This window comes from Antennarius striatus, chromosome 2 (genome assembly GCF_040054535.1).
Source record: "Antennarius striatus isolate MH-2024 chromosome 2, ASM4005453v1, whole genome shotgun sequence".
Lineage (NCBI taxonomy): Eukaryota > Metazoa > Chordata > Actinopteri > Lophiiformes > Antennariidae > Antennarius > Antennarius striatus.
Genome location: NC_090777.1, coordinates 9687291 through 9712163, shown reverse-complemented (window position 1 = coordinate 9712163; position 24873 = coordinate 9687291).

Below are 24873 nucleotides of genomic sequence, written 5' to 3'. Positions count from 1 at the left end.
CACTTTGGGCTACTCGCTTTGTATGAAAAGCGCTTTATGAATAAAGTTTGATAGATTGATGCCACCTATGCAAGCACCTGAACACCAAATGAAAATAAGACCGCCCACATGGAGCGAGATGGAGAAGACTGAGGCAGGCAAGTTCAGTGTTGGCAACCGGGCCCAATGGCATTCCTGACAGGCTGTACAATAACGCCCCTGGAGCCCTCAAATACATGTGGCAACTGATAAGGGTAGCATGGAAGAAAGGCGTGATTCCGAGAGCATGGCAAAGAGCAGGAGGCATCCTGATCCCCAAAGAGAAGGACTCGTCATCCATAAGCCAGTTTCGCCAGATTAGCCTGCTAAATGTGGAGGGGAAGATTTCTTCAGTGTTGTTGCCCAAAGACTCTCTACATTCCTCCAAAGAAACAACTTTGTTGATACATCAGTGCAGAAAGCTGGGATCCAGGGTTTCTCAGGATGTTTGGAGCACGCCAATATGATCTGATACAAGCTGCAAAAAAGGAATGGAGGGACCTGCATGTGGTCTTCCTAGACCTCGCCAACGCCTTTGGGTCAGTCCCGCACAAGATCTTGTGAATGGCCTTCATCTACTTTGGTGTACCAGACCACATCACAAAGCTGGTCAAGAGCTACTTCCAGGATCTCCAGTTTTGTGTAAAAGCGGAGGGCAGCACCACTGCCTGGCAGCATCTGGAAATCGGCATAATGGCGGGCTTCACAATATCCCCTCTGGCTTTTTATCATGGCCATGGAGTTGGTTATACGGGCATCCCATTGGGTAGTAGGAGGTGAGAGGACCAAGAGTGGCTTGCGTCTTCCACCTATTATAAACTATATGGAGGACATGATCATAACAACAACAAAACCATGCACAAGACGTCTGCTGCAGAAACTTGAGGAAAACATTCAATGGGCACAAATGGACTTCAAACCAAGCAAGTCATGCAGTATATTTCCATTGTTAAAGGTCAATTGACAGGCGAGCGTTTCCACATCAGCAGTGAACCATTTTCAACACTCTTTGAGAAGCCGATCAAGAGCCTCAGACGATGGTATACTGCAAACCTCAGAGACACCCAGCAAATCGAGCAACTTTGGCAGGACACAACCAACAGCCTTAGGCAGATCGTCAACACTGCACTACCAGGGAAATTGAAGCTCTGGTGCCTCCAGTTTGGGTTGTTACCCAGACTCCAGTGGACATTGACAGTGTATGAGGTTTCTATATGCCATGCTAATCATTTGGAAAGGCTGGTGAACTCCCATGTGAGGAAGTGGCTGGGACTCCCAAGGTGCTTCAGCAGCATTGGACTCTACAGCGACGGAGCCTTGTCGCTACCAATTTCCAGCGTTGTTGAAGAGTTCAAGTGTGCCATGGTGAGACTGGAGATGTCCCTCACTGATTCCCGGGACCCTGCCGTGAGAGGTCCCCCTCCCACCCTGGCAACAGGAAGAAAGAGGATCCCAACCAGAGCTGTCCTACATACCAAATCTGCCCTCCTCCACCATGATGTAGTGATGTAGGACCATGTCCAGCAAGGCAGAGCAGGTTATGGTTCTGGAATGGTAACTCCTCTGTGGCGAAAGGCATCTTCAGCTGAGAGGCGAACTATGGTTGTAGAGGAGGTGCATCAACAGGAAGAAGCAGCCAGATGTTCCAAAGCCATGCAACAACCCAAGCAGGGCCGCTGGATGATGTGGGAGGGTGTCGAGAAGAAGAAGCTCACGTGAACTCTGGGGCATGGAATCCAACAGGCTTAATTTTGAGCAACAGACTGCCATCTCCCATAAACCTGCACTTATGGTTCGGAAAGGATCCAACATGCCCCCTGTGCTCGACCCCAGCATCACTCAAACACATCATGGTGGGCTGTAAAACGAGACACAACCAGGTCCTCAGATGCGTAGCTGATAAACTTAAGCGCAGAAGGGTTTCCATCAATGCCCTACCCACCAACAACCAGGATGCCCACTAGTATCGCTGTCGCAACAAGGCCAATGTGCGTCTCACCCCTGTGTGGCAAGCCAGTCGTGAACAACGACCCCACTGCAGAACCTGGGAGCGAAGTCTAGCAGGGACAAAAAAATGATTATCAGGACAAGCCCTTGGTGTAGGCTGTTCCCTTAGGGAACGCTTTACCTGGTCTTCCACTTCCCAGGTAACTGCACCCACGACACAGGTCTCGGGGAGAATGTTTATAGAGGAAACTGGATAGTCACCTGAATGGAACTGCCGGGAGAGTGCGTCAGGCTTGGTGTTCTTAGATCCTGGTCGATGTGAAAGGCAAAAGTTAAACCGATTGAAAAACAACGCCCACTTGGCTTGGCGAGAGTTTAACCGTTTGGCAGAACCGAATGTATTCCAAGTTTTTGTGGTCTGTCTAAACTATAAAATGCTTCTACACTCCCTCCAGCCAGTGTCTCCACTTCTCAAATGCCAACTTCACCGCCAAAAGTTCCCGGTTCCCAATGTGCACCATGGGTTACGTGAACATCCACTTCACCCACCAGAACCCTTTGGTAATTGGGAACCAGCACCACTCACCCTCTACGAGTGACTATCATCACACGCGCAACATCCCAGACAGGACAGCGAGGACACCAGGCTCTCCGTGGTTTGTTGTCGGGTCCCAGAGATGGCGCAGGCGGAGGAGGGACTGAAAGCAGAAACAAGACTGCAGGTCCGGTGTTATGCTAAGGCTTTGGAAACAACCACACAAGCCACCTCTACCAAGCCTGTACCTCTCCAACGCCAGGTCACTGCTCGATCGGATCTAAAGAGGGGCATAAAGAAGGCCAAAGCGGACCATAAGGCAAAAATAGAGTGCCACCTGTCCAGCAACAATATTCGAGAGGTGTGGAAGGGCATCCAGGATATCAACAACTACCGAGGATGCTCTTCTACACCAGCAGAAGACCTGAGTGTGTTGCTGGCAGAGGACCTGAACTGCTTCTTTACCCGCTTTGACGGTCACAACAGTACTCTTCAGCCACAACCCTACCCCTCAGCCCCTGTCCTACCCCCTCCCCCACCCAGTTCCCTCACACTCACCGTCAGTGAGCATGAGGTCAGACGGGTGCTCCTGGCAGTGAACCCCAAGAAGGCTGCTGGCCCGGATGGAGTTCCAGGCAAGGTGCTAAAAGTGTGTGCCTCCCAGCTCTCACCCATCTTCACCAAGATATTCAACCTCTCCCTGACCCAAGCTGTCATCCCACCCTGTCTAAAATTCGCAACAATTATCCCGGTACCCAAAAAGACTCCAGCCAACACACTGAACGACTATCGCCCTGTAGCCCCACCCCGGTAATCACAAAGTGCTTCAAGAAATTAGTCCTCCAGCACATCAAGGACTTTCTCCCGTCTGGATTCGACACACACCAGTTTGCTTACCGGGCTAACAGATCCACTGAGGACGCCATCGCCATAGCCCTCCATTCAGTGCTGTCGCACCTGGATCAGCAGCAGAGCTATCTTTGCATGCTGTTTGTGGATTATAGTTCTGCATTCAACACTATAATCCTTGACATTCTCAACAATAAACTCTTCACCCTCGGTCTCCCCCCTCTCACATGTGCCTTGATAAAGGATTTCCTCACAAACCGACCCCAGACTGTGAGACTTGGCCCCCACCTCTCCACCACACGAACACTGAGCACCGGCTCCCCACAGGGCTGCGTGCTGAGCCCCCTCTTGTAGTGTCTCTACACCCATGACTGCCGCCCGACCCACGACAGCAACTTGATAGTCAAGTTTACTGACCACACCACAGTGGTCGGTCTCATCTCCGGAGCTGATGAGACAGCCTACAGAGAGGAGGTCCAGAAGTTGGTAGCCTGGTGTTCAGAACATAACCTGGCTCTGAACACCAGCAAAACAACTCATCATTGACTTCAGGAGGCTCAGCACTGACCCAGCCCAGCTCTACATTGATGGTGAGTGTGTGGAGAGGATCCAAACCTTCCGGATTCCTTGGCGTCCTCATCTCCTACGATGTCTCCTGGTCGGACAACACCAATGCCATCATCGAGAAGGCACAGCAGCAGCTCCACCTCCTGAGGGTTCTAAAATAGTCCAACCTGAACCCCTCCCTGCTGCTGGCCTTCTACAGCGCATCAGTCCAAAGCCTGCTGACCTACTGCATCACAGTATGGTACGGCAGCTGCATCATGGCGGACAGGAAGAGGCTCCAGAGAGTCGTGAAGGCGGCTGAGAAGGTCATTGGCTGCTCTCTGCCCTCCCTGTTGGAGGTCTACTCCTCCCGCTGCCTCAGCAGAGCGATGAACATTATAAAGGACAAATCTCACCCCAGTTCAGGCCTGTTTGACCTTCTGCCCTCAGGCAGACGATACAGGTCAATCAAAACAAGGACTAACGGGTTCCACAACAGCTTCTTCCCGAAAGCCATCACACATCTAAACTCAAACACCCACTGATACAGCCCCCCCCCCCCCCCCCCGAACACACACACACACACATACTTTGACAGTCCTCAATCGGGCACATGCAATACGCCGTGCTGGGCATGGCGCTTCTTGTGAATTCGATGTATACACCTGTAAAGAATCAGAAGCGTAACGACTGTATATACTTGTGTTTGTATTTATTCTTACTCTTTAATACTGCAAATTATTGCACTGAAAGGAATTGCCCAAATCTCATCATACCATGTATAGTGACAATAAAAGGCTTTCTATTTCTATTTCTATGTCATAGTTTCTTTCAGTGGTCGACAACTTATGGGAGAAGAAGGCACAGGGATGGACCTTCTGATCCTCAGCAGACCATTGTGACAGAACTGATCCCACTCCAGAGTCTGAAGCATCCACTTCCACAATAAATTGCCTGACAGGGTCTGGAAAGATCAGAATTGGAGCAGAAGCAAACCTGGCCTTTAACTCCCCGAAAGCCTCCTCCGCGGCTTGGAACCACTTGAAAGAGACCTTCTGAGAGGTGAGTGCCATGAGAGGGTCTGCAAGGGAGCTATAATTGCGAATAAATCTCCTATAGAAATTTGCAAACCCCAAGAACCGCTGTAACTCCTTTCTGGAAGAAGGCGTGGGCCAGGCTGTTACAGCTGCAGTTTTGGCTGGGTCCTTCGAAATCCTACCGACACTGATGATGAATCCTAGAAAAGAGACTTCAGAGACATGAAACTCACATTTTTCTGCTTTAACGAAAAGCTGCTTCTCCTAGAGTCTCTGCAGGACCTGACATGCATGTATCACATGCTCCTGTTTGGACTTGGATAAAATGAGAATATCATTGAGGTACACAAAAACACAAACATTGATCATATCACGAAGCACATCATTAACTTAACTTTGAAACACTGCAGGGGCATTAGTTAGTCCGAAGGGCATTACCAGCTATTAATAATGTCCACTAGGAGTATTAAAGGCAGTCTTCCACTCATCACCCTCCCTGATACGAATCAAATGGTAGGCATTCCTTAAATCTAACTTAGTAAAAATAGTAATCTCCTGCATCAACTTGAAGGCCGATGAGATGAGTGGAAGCAGATACCTTTTCTTGACTGTGATCTCATTGAGACCCCTGTAGTCAATGCAAAGTCGTAATGTCTTGTCCTTCTTCTCGACAAAAGGAAAACCCAGCACCTGCAGGAGAAGAGGACGGACGAATAAGGCCGGCTGCCAATGAGTCGTGAATGTACTTTTCCATGGCCTTCATCTCTGGAACAGATAAGGAGTAAAATCTACCCCGATGTTCCCGGATGAAGGTCTAAAGCACAGTCATGTGGCCTATGGGTGGTAGAGACGTGGCCAAAGTCATGTCAAAAACATCAGCGTCGGCGCCAGAGTCAATAAACACACGTACCCGGATTTCCTGACCAGCGCAGCGAAGTAAGGTATGCAGCAAAGGTCAAGAGGGTACACTAAAGTTTCTTGACCGGCTCACCAGCGCCGTTCTTTTAACTGGTGAGCCCTGCCCTTTTACTGGACATTAAGAAACGAAATGGCCAAGTTGGCCACAGGAGAGATTCAAGATTCAAGAACTTTATTGCCATCTCAGCAACAAGTTGCTAATAGGAATTTCTCTTGGTTCATGCTCAACATAAACAGGCAACATATTCAGGAAAAACAAAAAAAACCCAAAACAATACTGTGCAGAGACCAGCAGCATTGGAATTACATACGGTCGTTTAAAGTGCTATATGCATTGCATATTGCTATATACATGCATTGTTACAACTGTTCACTAGCAAGAAAAGTTCAAATGTCTAATAGCTAAAGGGTAAGTGCTATCTCTGAAGCGAAATATTTAGCAGTTAATACTTCTTTACCTCCTGCCTGATGGGAGGAGATTGAAGAGGTGGTGTGCGGGGTGGGAATTGTCAGCTATTATTTTATTTGCCTGTCTGATTATTCTAGTGGAAAAGAGTGAGGACAGTGTAGGGAGGCTACATCCAATGATTTTGGATGCACGTCGTACTACTCTTTCCAGCTTGGCCTTGTACTGAGAGGTTATGTGACCAAACCAGACAAGCATGGAAAAGGTGAGAACACTCTCGATGGTGGCCCTATAGAAGTGAGTCATTGCTGCTTGCCTGACTTTAAACTTCTTGAGCTGCAGTAGGAAATACAGAGGCTGATGGGATTTGCTTATGATGACGCTGGCATTTAGTTCCCATGATAGTGATTCATGGATGGTTGTCCCTAGGAATTTGAAGAATGTAACTCTGTCTACCTCTTCCCTGTTGATGTAGAGGGGGGAGAGTGGAACCAAGATCTTTCTTCTGAAATCAATCATCACTCATCCCTCTTTGAGATAAGACCCACCACAGAGGTGTCATCTGCAAATTTATACAGCATGACTGAACTACAAAATGATTGACAGTAATGTGTGTATAAAGAGAAAAAAAGAGGAGAAAGGACACAGCCCTGGGGACAACCGGTGTTAAGGAGCCTAGGCCGGGAGACAAGATCACCCATTTTGACAACCTGTTTCCTATATGATAAAAAATCAAAGATCTATTTGCATAGCTGTGTACTAACACTCAGCTCTTGTAGGGTTAATATCAGCTTCGCTGGCACAATCGTATTGACTGCGGAACTGAAGTCAACGAAAAGTACACGGGCATAAGTAGATCTAGATTCTAGATGTTGATTAATTGCATGTAAACAGAGGGGCACTGCATCATCCACACTTCCATTTGCTCTGTAAGAAAATTGATGTGGGTCTAGTGTTATGCCTGACCGGCATTTACATACCAGTCGCTCAAAGACTTTCATAATAACATATGTTAACACTTCTTGACTATAGGCCTGTAGCCTTATTTTTCTTTGGGACAGGAATGATCACAGCAGATTTAAAACAAGCAGGCACGACACAGAGTTAGAGTGACCAATTGAAAATGGAAGTGAGGATAGGTGCTAGTTGGTCAGCACAGTGTCTAAGTGTGGCGGACGACACACAGTCAGGCCCCGCGGCCTTCCTAGGATTTTGCTGACGGAGGAACAGTCTGACATCATGTTCACTGATAGCAGCAAGAGAGTCACCCTGCTCTCTAGAAAAAGAGGGGGACTTGGTCACAATGTCGAATTGACAGTAAAAGTCATTTAGCGTCCCTGGAAGGGAGGGGTCCCCAACCGGAACATGGTGCTTGGTTTTATAATCAGTGATGTCCTGCAGACCCTGCCAAACACCCTTTATGTCATTTGCTTGCAGTTTGTTTTGAAGCTTTACTTTGTAGGAAGCCTTAGCTTTTACCACAGCTCTCTGAAATTCATACTTCAGTTTTCTATAGTTAGCAGTGTCGCCACTTTTAAAGGCAGCATGTTTTTTCTTACAAAGCAACCTCACTTCATTGTTGAACCAGGGCTTGCTATTATTGTAAACGGTAACATTTCTTGTGGGAAAAACTAATGTAGGGTGTGACAGTGTCAGTAAAAGTGTCAATATCCTGACCTTTGATCCAGAGGTCAGTCCATACACTACAGTCCACACAGTCCTGTAATGTGTCTATGGCTTGTGCAGACCATATCCTACACAGTTTGACGGTTGGTTTTGCCACACTCAGTTTCTGACTATACTTTGGGATTAGGAGAATGGTGTTGTGGTCGGTCTCACCAAGAGGCGTTCTGGCCACTGCGTGATATGCCTCTGGGATGGGCGTGTAGCACTGATCCAGTGTTTTATCAAGCCTGGTAGCGATGTAAAACTGAGGTTTATACCTCGGAAGAGTTTTCTTCAGGGAAACGTGATTGTACTCTCCCAGTGTGATTACGACTGCCTCGGGGTGGTTGCGTTCTAGCTCCATGATGTTGTCAGCTAGCTGCTGCATGGCGGGCTGCGCCACGGCACTCGGCGGGATGTAAACGATGACTAAGATGACAGAAGAAAACTCTCTCGGCAGGTAGAATGGTTTACACTCCACCGTGATACTCTCTAATTCTGGACAGCATGTCCGTGACAGGACTTTAGTGTCAGTGCATCAATTCCTGTTGATGTAGCAACAGACACCTCCTCCGCGTTGTTTAAGCGAGTCGCTTGTACTCGCTTACCAGTCGCTGGTACCAAGCTGCAACACCATGTTGCAGCGTGGAGTCCGGTATATCCCCATTCAGTCAAGTCTCAGTCAGGCAGATAGCGGCGGTGTCTCTGAAATCCCTCTGCGATCCGATGAGGATGGCTCGTCCTTCTTATTTGCCAAGGAGCGAATGTTAGACAGGATCAGACTGGGTAAAGCTGGCCGGTGGATACGACGTCTTAAACGGACAAGAGTACCTCCTCTTGAGCCTCGCTTCTGAGCCTGGTCGTGGTGTTGTTTCTGACGCCCACTACATGGTTGGAAATCCGGTGGTAATCGGGCAGAAAAATGGGCATGTGTGCCCGAATGTGCAATAGCTCAGCTCGGTGGTACTGAACAACAAGACCGACGCTATGTCGCACAAACAGACAGACAAACAACAAAACAAAAACAGACAAGAGCAGAACCGTGTCACCATAGTGCACCACCATCTTGCCCATATTGCTATATGGCAAAGATTTCCCTGCAGACGATGTTCTATCTCCGCTGGGGACAGACATGTCTACCCAATTGCATTGGTTAAACCTGTACTCTAGAAACGTCCTCCTCCGACTGCGGCGGTGGTGGCGGAGAAGCAGATGCAGAGTGGAACATCCGGTCTGTATCGGGATGGTGAGCTCTTTCCCTCCTGCACTCCCGGTGCCGGACATCAATTCGAGTGGCCAGGGCCACAAGGGAGTCGAGATCCACGGGAGGGTCTCGCGTCGCCAATTCGTCCTTTATACGATCTGCCAACCCGTTATAAAAGGCATCAAACAGGGAAGCAGGGCTCCAGTCGCTCTCCGCTGCCATGGTGCGGAAGTCTATGGAATAGTCAGCCACCGATCTTGCCCCTTGGGACAAGTTCAACAGACCCCTGGCTGCCTCTCTCCCAGTAGTCACCTGATCTAAGATCTTCCTCAACTCGACGGAGAAGGACTGGACGGACGCACAGACAGACGACTGCTGCTCCCACTCGGCGGTCCCCCAGTCTCTGGCTCTCCCTGTGAGCAGGGAGACGTATACGCTACACGAGACTGCTCTATTGGAAAAGCTGAGGGTTGCTGCTAGAAAATAAGGGAGCATTGTACCAGGAAGGGACGGCAGGTGCCAGGGGCACCGGAACAGCGCTCAAGTGGCGGAATCTGAGCCTTGGAACATGTTGTCGATAGAGCAGGAGATTCAGGAACAGCAGTGGGAACTGGACAACCTGGTAATGCCGCTGTAAACGCAGCAAGCTGCTCTTGAAGAATGTCCATGCTGCGCTCCTGGCGGGCGTTCGTGGAGCGAATGACTTTGACTAAAAACTGGAGGTGACGGTCATAACTCTGGGTCAGACTGGGTTCATTTGATGAGTTCTGCTGAGTTGGACTGCTGTCGGCTGGGTTCTTTTTGGCCAGATTGTTCTGTCAGAACTAGAACACGGCTGGCAAGGGGAACCCAAAAACACGACAGAGTAGCAGGCAAGTAAAGTCTTAGAACAGGTTTAATAATACAGGCAGGGGTCAGGTATTGGGTAATCAGTTCAACAAACCAAACGACAGACGAACAGGCAAAAAAACAGTCTGTTACGGGTGGAGGTATGTGGTGTTATGTTTATGTTTCCCCTTGGTTTGTGTTTGTGTTCACTGATAAGTCCCTCTCAATAGGTTTCACCTGTGTGATCAACCGAGGCCTTCACAGCTGAAACCAGTTCATCATCAATCAAGAACTCACCAATCATCTCTCCCCTGGTTCCCTATATAAGTTTAGTTGTTTGCTTTGTGGAGAGAGGTGGCAGCTCTCCTTTTTGGCTTGTGTTGTTTGTGTTATCTTGTTTTCCTAGCCTTATTACAGTTTTGTTATAGTTGTTCTTGACCATGTGTTTGCCTTTGTTTGATATGTTTTAACTTTGTTATTTTCTTCTCCCTTAGACGGGGCCAGAGCCAAGAGGTAGGAAATTTAGTTACACACCTGCAGGTATACATTGTGTTCCCACCTCACGTAGTCAATTCCCTGTTATACACACTAGTTAGAGTGCTGGCACTAACCCTTATGTTCTTGGGGTCACTACAGTGCCTATTTTGTTAGGGTTAGTTTTGGGGTTATTTTGGTAGTAAGGGTTTAGTTTCTTTTGGGACAGTTTTATTTAGTGACCAGTGCATAGCTCAGGGGGTTGGGGTCTATGTTTGTCCGTGCTCTGTGTCCCGTGGAGAAGTTTTGTTTTTTTGTAAATAAATCATTGTTAATTAGTAATTTTGGTTGTCCTGCCTCGTTCATTCGCACCTGTGCTGTCTTGTGGTACACTGGCGGCCTGACCATCCAAGGAGGGCGTAACACAGTCCAAACAAACAGACGAGGTCATACACAGGAAGGCAATCCAAAACCAGGCAGACAAATCCAAAGAGGGGTCGATGAAAGGCAGGGTCCGGGAAAAAGGCTGGGTCAATAACAGGAATCAGAATAACAGGCAGGAATCAAGGCTGGAGAGTCAGGGCGAACACTAAACAATCTGGCAGAGAGCAGAAGGCTGAGCTGGCTTTTGAAGGGTGGCGACAGATTGGGGAGTGGCTGCAGGTGTGTGGATGAAGGCAGGTGCAGGGAATGAACTGATTGCAGATGAGGCAGGATCTGGAATGATATGAGATGTTAGGAAAAGAAAACAAAGAAAAGGAAAGCTTAATTTTCCGGACACATGACAGGATATCCGCCAACACCCACCATTGTTTGTTCGGGAGGGGAGAAAGCAGAGGGCAAGGCCCCAACACCCTGACCTGGGCCCACTGGAAGCAGCCAGGGACCGGCAGATGCAAGTTGACTTGGATTGGAAAGTCCTTCCCCCCCCTGAATTTGCAGTGACCACCCTGCGTCCAGACCTCGTCCTATGGTCCAACACTTGCAAGCTTGTTTACTTTATGGAGCTAACAGTTCCTTGGGAGGATGCCATGGAAGAAGCATACCAACGCAAGAAACCGTGGTACTTCAATCTAGCGGCTGAGGCAGAGGACAGGGGATGGAAGGCCAGGGTGTGGAAGTGGGGTGTAGGGGCTTTGTGGCCTCCTCGACGACGAAGTTCTTTAGGGAGGTTGGAGTCAGGGGAAAGGCGCACAAACAGGCCATCAAAGAGCTGGCCTATACTGCAGAGAGGTCGAGCCATTGGTTGTGGCTGAAGTGGAGCGACACCATCTGGGCTGCCAAGGCAAGTGCTTAGCCCTGGGACACACACCCAGGTCTGATCAACCTGTGGTGGGCCTGCCTCAGCTGAGGGCGTATTGTGATAACTGGCCAAAACGCCCCATGATCTGAGGACACAACTGTTGATGTATCCCAGGGGATAACCAACGCCGTAAAGCAGCAGCTCCTACTCTACTCAGGTATGCGGTCAGGCACAAGCATGGCTCAGGAAGGACACCCCTGCCATGCATAGTCCCGGGATTTGTACCATCTAGTCCTTTAACTGAATCCACATGTGGTTGTAATGTTTATCCACATCAGCCATTGTTCATCATTTTCTGTAACAGTTCTTCCTCATGAACAGAGATTGGGAACACATCTTGCATGTCCTCCCTCCTCTGCGTTAGAAGAATTCTGCGCACTAGTTCTTCAGCCGTTAACATACTTAACATTTGTACTTCCTGCGTGTCCTTTATGAGGTTCATCCTGTTGTCCATTGCTCTCACACACCATTTCTTTTTGCTTTTGCTTTTATTTCAAACATGTGCGCAGAATAACAACAAAAATGAAGACAACAATAATACTAATAACACACAAAACATGCTCTAAAAGGAGTAGGAGGAAGCATAAACTTATTGAATCCTTCCCCTTCTTCACTTCTCCATTGACATTAATTCCCCAAGTACGAAAAATAAATAAACAAATGAAGTACTAAACATATATACAAGAAAAGACAATAAACAGAAAAATAAGTTACAAATATAATTGATAGAAAACACCCGATTGTTAGACCCCTTCCCCCTCCCTGTACCCAGTGAAAACCATTTGCTTGTAGTGCTTTTTAAACTGGATCATGCTTGGACATTGCTTGAGCTCCACACCCAACCTGTTCCACACCCTCACTCCACAAACAGAAACACAAAAACTTTTCATTGTTGTACGTGCCCTCTGAAGTTTTAAGTGGTGCTCCCCCCTCAGATGATAATTCCCTTCTCTATTGAAAACCATTTTTTGTATATTACCAGGAAGTGTCTTATGTATTGCTTTGTACATGAGTTGTGCTGTTTGGAAATGTATAATGTAAGTGAGTTTTAATATTCTGAATTTTAAGAACAGTGGGTTTGTGTGATCTCTATAACCGGCATTGTGAATTATTCTTATGGCTCTTTTCTGTAATACGGATAATGAATTTATTGTACATTTATAAGTGTTGCCCCAGACCTCTGCACAGTAATGTAAATATGGTAAAATGAGAGAACAGTAAAGAATGTGGAGTGACCTGTGGTCCAGAATGTGTTTGACTTTGCTCAGAACAGAAATGCTTCTTGATAATTTACTTTGTACATATTTTATATGAGCTTTCAAATTAATCCTGTCATCTATTATCAACCCCAGAAACTTATTTTCATATACCCTTTCAATATCCACCCCATCTACCTGTACATGTGCTTGAATGTTCTTATTGCAGTTGCTGAATATCATGAATTTGGTCTTACTTAGATTTAATGATAATTTGTTCCTGTTCCTGTTTAACTTACATATTTCATCAGTGACCCTCCCCATTAGTTTGTGCAATTCCCCCAGAACGAAAAATGCTAGTGTCATCTGCAAATATTACTAATTTTAATACCTTTTAAACTTTGCATATATCATTTATATAAAGAATAAACAGTTTAGGACCCAACAGTGACCCCTGTGGGACGCCACAAGCAATGTTCAAGCATGACGATGAATGTGCACCCACCTTCACAAATTGTTTCCTGTTGCTCAGATAACTTTTCACCCAGTGAAGTACTAACCCCCTGATTCCATACCTCTCAAGTTTATTAATTAAAATGTCATGATTGATTGTGTCAAATGCTTTTTTGAGATCTGTGAATATTCCAATAGAGTGCAGTTTATGATCTATGGCATTGGTGATCTCCTCAATTGATTCTATCAATGCTAGTGATGTTGAAATGTTTGCTCTAAATCCATATTGACTGTCAGAGAGTAATTTATGTTTATTGATGAATTTATCTAGTCTATTGTTGAACAGTTTTTCTAGGTGTTTGGAGAATTGTGGAAGCAAGGAAACAGGCCTGTAATTTGTGAAGTGGTGTCTATCCCCAGTTTTATACAGCGGTACAACTTTAGCTATTTTCATGCTGTTAGGAAATTTACCAGTCTGGAATGATAAGTTGCAGATGTATGTTAGTGGTTCTGAAATCCCCTCAATGACCTTTTTTTTTTACAAATTTCATATCAATTTCATTTATATCCATATATGTTTTACTTTTACATTTATTTACAATATCTATTATTTCCTTTCCTTCCACTGCTGTGAGGAACATTGAACTGGGATTCCTTTCTATAAGGTTGTCACTCCACTTCTCAACTAAACATGGATCTGGGATTTCATCTGCCAGTTTTGGTCCAACATTTACAAAAAAAACTGTTAAAACTGTTGACAACATCATCCATATTATCCATCTTCGTGTTATTTTAAACAAAATATTGAGGGTAACTCTGTTGTTTAGTACCATTTTTAATAATACTGTTTAATATGTCCCACATTCCTTTAATGTTGTTTTTGTTATTACATAATACTGTGCTGTAATATTTCTACACACCCTTATAATATTAGTTAACTTATTTTTGTATTTTTTGTATTTATTTTCTGCCTCTTTCGTTCGTCTTTTAATGAACTCTCTATATAGTTGTTTTTGGGTATTTTTTGCAGGCGTTTTGTAATCCCTTTGAGAACCATGGCCGATCTTTGTACTTTTGATTTCTGTCACATTGTTTTATTGGACAATTTTTATTATATAATGATGTGAATATTTTTAGAAAAGTTTCATATGCACTATCAATGTCTTTTTCATTATATACATTCTCCCAATTTTGTGCCAATAAGTCATTCTTTAATGTATTCATAGTTTCCTCTGTCCTCACTCACCTGTATTTTAGTCTTTCCTCTGGGTGATTTCTCTGCTGTCTGTTATTATAAATTGTAAAAACTGGTAGGTGGTCATTGATATCATTCATTAATAGTCCGCTTACTGTATTATTTTCAATATTGGTGAATATGTTGTCAATTAGAGTAGCACAGTGGGTGGTGATTCTACTAGGTCTGGTGATTGTTGGATATAAACTCATGCTGTTCATTTTATTGATGAAGTCATCAATTATTTGGTGCTTATTTGGATTTAACAAGTCAATGTTAAAGTCACCACAGATGAAAACAACCTTTTGGTTAGGTTTAGAAAAAAAATCTTCCATCCATTCCTTGAATGCTTCAACACTAGAGCCTGGTGCTCTGTATATGCAACTGATTATTACAATTTTACTTTTTCCATTATACATTTCAATTGTTATACATTCTAACAAGTTATCAATAACAGTTGTCATATTTTCTACTACTTTATAAGTCAAGTTTTTGTTCACATACACAGCAACCCCTCCTCCGCTCTTGTTCCTTCGGTTTACATAGTGAAGTTCATATTGATCCAGTTCAAAATCCATTCATTTAACTGTATTGATCCATGTTTCTGAGATTGCAATTATTTGGAATGGTTTTATAAACTGATCTAAATATCCCTTGATGTGATTGAAGTTTGTATATAAACTTCTACTATTGAAATGTATTATTGATAGGTTGTTGTCCATTTTAATTGTGTTGTTGTACTGATCCTCTGTGAAATAGCAGCAGTTATTGTTAATGTGGGAGAAAAAAATATTGTCCGGGTCTATGTCATGCTCCAAATCCAGCAGATCATGGTCAGTGTGTTGATATGTCCTAAATTCCAGTTTATCATGATTTGCAATCCTTTTTATTATTTCCCGGTTGTCCCTAGTTGGATATGAATGAGCCATGTTGGTGTGTTGTGTGTGTTGTCCTACCTTAGAGTCCGGGATAATGCTCATTCATACCTGTCCAGTTCCTCTATATTCCTGATGACCAGTACTTTAGCTTGCTCTGGTGTCCCGTTCAGTTTGATGAAGACTTTACAGTTAGATGTCCATGTGTTCTGTATTTTCCCTTGCCATTTCATGAGCCGCGCTTTTCTGGCGATATCGGCGTTTTGTTTGGTTAGATACTCGTTTATGAATACGTTAGTTGCTTTGAGTTTCCGTCCTTATTTTAACAGTGTAATTTTGTGTTTTCTGTTGACAAATCTCATGATTATGGCTCTTTTGTTGCTGTCATCTCTCCGGGGCAGAGGGTGGCAGGCCTCGATGCTGCTACGGTCCATTTCAATTCCCTTGGACTGGAGGAAAGCAGCAACCTGTTGCTCTACGGAGCTCACCTCCTGCTCACTAGGCTCTCCCCCGCTGTCATCGGTCACCGCCCGGGCATATGACCAGGGTTTGATCTGGATCCCAGTCACGATCACATCATTGATCCTGGTGTACTGCTCCAGCTCCGCCACACGGCTCTCCAGGTGTGCCAGACGCCGGTCCTTTTCGACGTTCTGGATCCGGAGCGCCTTGACCTCCTCCACCAGGTTCATAATGGTCTTCTGCTGTTGTTTGACGACAGAAATCTCTTCGGACAAGAAGTCCAGAGACTTCTTAATGTCGTCGCCCTCCTCAGTGGTCATTGCCTTCTTTGGCCCCATGTTGCTAGGTGACGAGCTTGCGTCTACCTTAGCCGCCGTTCTTTCAGTCCGTTTCCACAAATCAGCATCGTTAAACCAGGCAGTGGTCAGGCCAGTGTTGTCAAAAGATAGTCAATGTCCACAATCCAAAATCAGTAGCCAATAACACAGAAAAAGTCCAAAAACCGAGCAAGAAAACACCAAAAAACACAGACTCCAAACTTTTCTCCAACAGGCACGATTAGGCACGATGCAACATGTCAATAAAGAGAATAGAATTAGTATTATCAGTATAACTATCCCTGATTTAGCCAAAACGGCTCCCCATTTTCCAAAAAATTCCTCTAGCCCATTCCACTTAATGCTTCCACTTCAAAGCTTCAAGTTTGCTCATAGCAACAGAAAATGTTCCGTCTGGTGACGTGTTATTTGAGCTCCCATCCATTTCCACAGTGTGAAGATCTCTCTTACTTCTCCTGTCACCTTGCTCCTGACCCACTGGTTGGGTGTCATCATGAACCTGAGCTGAGAATGTTGGCATGGGTTTCAACGCTGTGTGAACTGAGAATTCTGTGGTTGCGTCATACTAATCTCGATCATGGCTGTGCGGTGCTCACTTTTTTGTTTAGAAAATTATGTGATAGACAAGAACTAAGTGTTGTGCTATCTATGTTTGTGTCGCAGATGCATTTTGTGGTCATTTCTATTGTTAAGTGGAGACTCCCAACAACTTCCCCTGTTGAGTTGGCCCAACTGGGTCACCTCACAAACTCAATGTGGTGATATTTGTATACTGTATGTATCCTATATGTTCACTCCAAACTGCTGAGAACGTGGGTACCCCTCCCGCCCCCCTCAAAGGGATTTGGCGCACTACCGGGTTCACAAGCAGTGGAGAATGTGTGTTACAATGTGGAAAATTCTATAACAATGTGTTTTCAGCTTGAAAAAAAGCCACTCCCCAATCTGTCTCCACCCTTCAAATGCCAGCTCTGCCTTCTGTTCTCTGCCAGATTGTTTAGTGTTCGCCCTGACTCTCCAGCCTACGTATCCCGCCTACTCCTGACCATGTTGAATCCTGTCTGTTCTCTTGACCCAGCTTGTTACCTTGTCTTATCTGTCTGCCTGATTTCCTGATTGTTTCGTGCCTGATCCTCCCCGATTCTGGACTCTGCCATTTTGCCTGTCGTTTATTGGATACCTCTGCCTAGTGGTCTGATTATTTGGAACCTGAACCCTGCATGTATAATTACACCCTTTTTCGAGATTTTACCCTAGTGATGGGCAGATGAAGCCCCATGAAGTATTGAAGCTTTTCAACCCAATCGGTTAACGCTGGTTCGAAGCTTAATGAGGTTTCATTTGCTCTAGTACAGGGGTATTCAATTAAAAGTCATGGAGGTCCTGTTATAACATTTTCCTCTTCGTAAAAGGTCCGAAGTCCAGTTTGGGTCTTGTAGACGGCCCCTATGTCCATATTATAATTTATTATCAATTGCAGGATATGTTTAACTGAGTGCACAGCTAGCTGTTTTACCATAAGTAAAAGTAGACCCAGGCAAATAAATTTCAAACCTTTAAGTTGAAGAACATACAAACCCCATAATTAAAAATAAAGTGCAAAAACAGCTGAATAGTATTTTTTCTCGTAAATTAAAGACATCCCAGCCTAAAGAACTGAAGGCCTACACTTCAAGTAAAAAAAACATTAACATCTTCAGAGAGCATAAATAAAAACTGGCTCTTTCAGGGGGAAAATGCAAACAGAACTTTCTCAATGAGAGAAAGGAGCATGTGGCCTATCAGTAATTTACTTGTACACAAGGTGTGCACAGGCACACCTTGTGCCTGTGCACACCTTGTGGTTGTGGTCACCTTGTGGTGGTCCACCTTGTGGAGGTAAAATGGTTTAATTACACCACCTTGTGGTGGTCCACCTTGTGGTGGTCTCTGTCATCTGTGTTGAAATATACCACTGGACTTTGTCAGCATCTCTTTTATTGCTGCATGTATGTCTTCTCCTCGTGTGTGTTTCATAGTGGTGTTACACTCAGCAAAGAGCTCCTTATCCTTGTGAATGAACCCGACACACACAAGCTACAACTCATCAATGGCCACAGATATGCATTGTGCTCTCTGAATGGCTGCATCAAGATGTTAATATTTCTGATTTTCTGGCTGCTGTTGAAGATGACATTAGAAGTTTTTTCCACACGTCTCATCTTTCTGTTTTCCCTCAAACAATGTGTAAACAACAGCTTTTGAGCACTTATTCACAACTGTCCCATCATGTTTTATGTGGTTAGGGTTAGGGTTATGGTTAATTAATTAATTAATTAATTAGTGCTACGTGTTCAGACTATATGAGGTAAAATGGTTTAATTAACCTCCCGTCGTTTGGAGCTATGCTGTTCTCACCGTCTCTCTTCCTCTGTGGTCTTGTAGCTGTAAACTCACGGTGGTAGCGTCAGCGAGCTGTCTCACTGCCACTACTGCTCTGAGCTGACAGAGCAGGTAAACAAAAGATCTGATTGGCTGAACTGAGTGGTGCTATTACTGTATTAACTGGAGGAGCAGCGCCCGCCGTCTGTAGCCGCGACGGTCAGTAAAAATGCGCCAAGAAAATGTACTTGTGAATATCATGGAGTGGTCACAGGTCCGGACAGACCCATCACATGATCCGGATCCGGACTGCGGTCCACCATTTGGTGACCCCTGCTCGCATACAACATCTCCTGGATGGTAAAATATCAGGTGGCATGAGTTTGAAGTGTGTGGCATTTTGCAGAAAGCCTGTGAATAAAACTGTCAGCAAAATAAAGAAGTACGCAAAACATATAAATTTTAGTGATTATATACATAACATACAAACACACCAGCAGTATGGAAAGTGATTATTTGGACATGAGGAAAAAGAAAATGTACAGTGAGGGGAGGGAGGTTAGGGTTGGGACAATGATTGTGCTTCTGCAACATTGAGGTATGGCCAGTGATTATGCTTTGGTGACATCATTGGTTTTATTTAAAAAAAACAATTTCTCCACTGTGGCAGGTTCCATTTCCTGATTCTCTCCTAAACCAACTCTCTCCACACTATCTATAACTCTTTCCAAAATATGTCTGACTCTATCCAAATTCCAAACTGTCTCCACACTAGCTAACCACAACTCTCCACCAAACAACCACATTCTAAATGGAATGTGATCGCTTTCTATCGGTGTTAATGCATGTGACACGGATCGAATCAGTCACATGGTATCAGCCGCGTAGTGAGGTGTTCCCGTGATGGAGGCCTCGATACGGAACGTCACGACCGAAGCCTCACTGCCCGGCGATGCTTCGGACATCATCCTTTTCAGTTCCTCCCTTAGATGAAGCAAGCCTCAATACGCACTTCGTGGGAACGCCCCTCCCCTACTCGGCACACGCTTCGGAGCTTCAATCTAGTGATGTCTGAATGGACTCCATGGGGCTTCGAACCATTTACAACAATTGTGCCGAAAACTATTTCATTACTCGGCGCCGCATTCATTGAGAAAGTGGATGCCCTCCTTGGCAGGGAGACTGTACTGCAGCCACACAACAGTCGATGAGCCCGAAAAAAGCGCTTTGACTTTTCCTCAATTGCATATCTTTTCTGAATAAAACCGAATATAATCTAATTCAATGTGTTAATCCTGACTTGCTATATTTTAGCCATATATTATAGGAAATTGTTTTATGATCATTGGTCAGAGTTCAATAAAGTAATAAGAGCTATAGATAACATGTTCATGCATGTATATTTAATATAACTGTATACATACAGTATGTGGTCGTGCGAGTTAGTTACATAGGATGATTAGTGACACTGGAAAAAAACAAGGTTTATATTGTAGGATAAAAGTCAGAATTCCTAGACATCATCACAGAAGCACCACCGGCTTCATTCTCATGTCTGGCTCGATAACGCCTCGTTATTGATGACGTGTTGTTACTGTAAGTCAGGTGCTGGGAATAAAGCAAACACTTCACCTGCATATTAAAAATGACATTTGTGTAGTTTATTATTTTCTACTGTTTGAGAAACAGAGCCTGAAAATAAGTTTCTTAGAAATTAAAATCTGCTGTGTTTGGCGGCACCAGTTCTAAATGTTCCCAGACTTGAGATCTCTTTCCGGTTGGTTCCATTGTAAGGTAATTACGACGCAAACTGTCTGTCAGCAGTCGGAATGCTAATGTGATCAATCCAAGGGATATTAACACGATTGGCAGCACACCGCTCTGTTTCATCCATTTTAACACATCTCGGACCAGCCGGTGTTTTGGATCGTCCATTGATCCGGACCACTAAACTGTTTCACCTGGTGAATGGAGCGCCAGTGTGTCACCTGGTGAATGGGGTGCTTCGTGTTTCGGCGCACTTGTGTGCCAAACGTCATCAGTCACGTGGTTTTTCCATGTTTGAAGCAGGCTCCGGAGTGGTGCTTCAACGCCAACCGAGTCTGTGGCGTGTATCGGAGTGCTGGAACAAATCGGACATTGCTACTTTAGACCCCAGCGTCAAATCACTACTTTACCCGCCTGCTACTCTGTCGTACTTTTGGATTCCCCTTGCCAGTCATGTTCGAGCTCTGACAAAATCACATGAGTTACTCAATCCTTGCATCCTCTCCATAATATATTTGTTACTAATATCTGGCCCTATCTGTGCTTATTTTAAGAAGACCTTTAACCTGCCATAACTAAAGAATCCCCGTAGGTTTTTGAGAATTGTAGGACAAAATGCAGACACAAAAATCATATAGTGGAAATTTGCATGTAAATAATTCAAACAACCAAAGAACAAACTCCTCAGAGTCTACAACCATAATGACTTCACTTAAGGACACATGGTATTTGCACCATGTGTCAATAAACTAGCAGGACAAGAGAAGAACAAACATGGACAACTGACATCATCATCATTGGATATCATCTCATCTTTATGAGGCTACAAGATGGATGCTGAACAGCTGATTGCCTTTGTAAATCGAATCGGGACAACTTTAACTTTGCTTTGTCATTTCTGATTTAGTGAAAGGTAGTTTTATTGTCAAGAAACAGTGGGGTTCAATAAAATGTATGAAAGCCTAGAGCTAAACATCTGAAGCTGAAGTTTTCATGGTCCCTCTATTCTATTTAGGAAACTGCAGTTCAATGTAATTCATTAATAATCCAGTTTATGAAACATTTCATTACATTTGAAATATCACTTTTAAAAGTGATGCATAGTAATGACTCTGTATAAATGACTTCAATGTTAAATTTCTACCTTAATTTTGTCTGTTTTTTTTTTTTTTTTTAATGTAGTAACAGCTGCTTGGCTTTTTTACTCAATCATAAACCAGCATCCTGACAGCAGTAGATGGCATTGAAAATACTTGTTTAAAATAATGTAGGTTTTACATCCCTGCCAACTGGAAGCACATAAAATAAACCCTGCATGAATACAAGACACATTATTTTGTAAGTAACATATCAAAATGTAATTTCTAGGTCTCGTTTAAAGTACTAATCTGTATGCAATTTTACAATTTTACAGTTGAAAGAAGTCCATCTCTGCTGAACCTCAATTGCTGAACTGAACAGCAGGACAGTACTACAGTTAATAATAATAATAATAATAATAATAATAATATTATGGATTACCAAAAGACAGCTTATAATATTAAAAATGGTTGTTTAAATGCTCTTACAAACGGTCCTTTTTGTTATCATCAAACAACAATGTCAGGAAAACATGAGCTATTATCTATTACTGCACCTTTCACTAGTCAGTATTCATTCATTCATTATCGATCACTTCATTTGCTGTGGCAGGTCGCAGGGGGCTGGAGCCTATTCCAGCTGGCTGAGGGTGTGAGGCAGGGGAAACTCCGGGAGCAACGCCAGTATACTACGGAGCCACACAGACACAGGCAAGCATGCACACACACACTCACTCCTACAGGTAATTTGGAGCGGCCAGTTAACCTGGGGCGCATGTTTTTGGAGTTGGAGAGAAAGCCAGAGAACCCAGAGAGAACCCACGCAGACACGGAGAAAACATACAAACTCCGCACAGAGCGAGACGAGAAACCGGAACCCCCTTGCTGCATGGCGACAGGGCTACCTACTGTGCCACCATGTCGCCCCACACTAGTCAATATGGACTGTTCAAAATGCATTTTGTGTGACAGAAATCCTTGAGTAAAAAAATTACTTCAAAACTTTTAGCAGTTGCTTTTGGTGCCATGTGTTTATTGTAGTGTCCAAGATGTGAGGGTCCAGCTGTGCTTTGGAGCCTGGAGGTTGGTGAAACTGCCAATTCTGTAACCAAAAACCACACATTCCAGCATTTTTTTCAAATTATATCAAAGTTATACAGCCTGTTTAGCTCATCTTTCAGCTCAGTCAATACTCCTCAATACAGTAAAGGCCTTCTTATAAGAGCAGCCTCCTACTGAAACTATTGGCTCAACTTTAACAAGTCTTTAGAGAAGAAAACAACTTGTGGTCCACAAGCCTCCACACTCTTACCATATGTTAAGAATTGCAATCATAAACGGAGTCAAATTTCTAAAAGACCCCTCGCTCTATTCCTTACTTCTCTGTAGTTTAGTTTAGCTGTTATCTGTCCTATTCCTCACTGTCACAATATCCATTTACAATCATCAATAAGAACAGAGGTAATGGCAAGCATTTTCCGCACTATAAGGTGCACTGGACTATAAGGCGCACCCTCAATAATTTGTTTGTCTTATAATTTATTTCATCCATAAGGCGCACGGCATTATAAGGCGTACACAATAAAAAAATAAATACAATTTATTTGATAAACTGCAGCGGCTGTAGTTGCGCAATCCGTCCACTAGATAGAGCCACGCTGCTCAGGCAGTCATGATTGCATTCATGACTTCCTGACTACCTTTGAATGGCCCCTATTGTTATGTCAATAAGCCATTCTGAGCCTCATCAAGGAAACCTGATCACTTGATCACTTTGCCATCTTAGAAAGAAGTCAACATGCATATTAAAAAACCTGACATTAAAAACTGGTTAAATTCATTACGAGTGCAGTCAGTGCGAACAGAGCAGATTATTTCCTGATCTGAAGTTCGAAGCAGATATTTAAGCTCCGACGTTCATCTTCGTTTATTAATTAAATATTGTTTCGATCGATCGGTAGTCCAGTCGGAGGTGAGGTGCAGCTATTTGCTGCTGTGTGTCCTAAACGATTTTTTAACTAGTTTTTAATGTCAGGCTGCTAATTTACTGGCAAATATGACGCTGTTTTACTCCTAGAACTGACTTTAACGTCGGTGTCTCACCGCCGTGAATCTCACCGCATGTCGCTGCAGACAGAATACACAAGCCTGAATGCGCCCCTCAGCCGCCCGCCCAGAGCTATCAACTACATTTGTAAATCAATTGCAGCACACCCGTTGGCACCTTTGTCTAGCAGTGACTCTGCTCTTGAAATTTCAGAAAAGGCTGGAAGTTCAGCTTTGAAGGTCTTTCATTCCCCTTTACGTGACTTTCTCCGTGTGTTCCTAATGGACTAATAAAATGGACCGTCACTAGATTCCAGATGACAGCACAATGGCATTTTTAAGACCAATTAAGTTTAAAGTGGGTTCTTTCCGACGCCAAATAATTAGGAAATACTGAGATCAGTCAGTCAGTCAAACTTTATTAACAGAATTGTTGAAAGTTCCTTATGTTTTACTACGTAATCACCGGTGCTCCTACAGTCTGCTCTTTTGCTGAGAGCAGGTCAGTCAGAGCCGGGACTTTGGTGACGCCCCTTGACTACCGTTGTTAGGGGGCGTGGGCCCGAGTGCCTTGTGAGGGGGTTCTCTGGTGGAGGAGTCCGGCATGTTTGGCGGCCAGACTGCCGGCTTTTTTTCAGCGATCACATTTTTAACCAATATTAATATGAATATTAATGCATACATAAGACGCACCGGATTATAAGGCGCACTACGGGTTTATGAGAACATTTTAGGCTTTTAGGTGCGCCTTATAGTGCAGAAAATACGGTATATAAGATCTTACAGAAGGATGTGACGCTGGTGAAATCTACAGAAGCCCAAAACTGCTTGCAAAACTGATTTTATAACGTAGTCTGCAGGGACTTTGAGTGTCTGTTAGCACAATTAAAATTTCTACTCCAAACAGATGACAGTTGCAACTCCATTTTAAACCAGTGGTTGTTCTATAATGCAGCTATAGTAAATGCAGCTATAGTGAATGCAGCTATATTGTGAGCCTGTGTGTGTGTGTGTGTGTGTGTGTGTGTGTGTGTGTGTGTGTGTGTGTGTGTGTGTGTGTGTGTGTGTGTGTGTGTGTGTGTGTGCATGCACCCAAAAAGCCGACATCTCTCTCTCTCTCCAAGGTTAGATGTTTTCTCTCTCTCTCTCTCTCTCTCTCTCTCTCTCTCTCTCTCTCTCTCTCTCTCTCTCTCTCTCTCTCTCTCTCTCTCTCTCTCCGTACTTTGTTTTGAAGAGTTGTTAAACAAAAAAAAATGTGCTGCATGTTTTCTTTTGTTCACAATTTTCTTGATCAAAAATATCAGCTCAAACAATCAGTTAAGGAGTACAAAA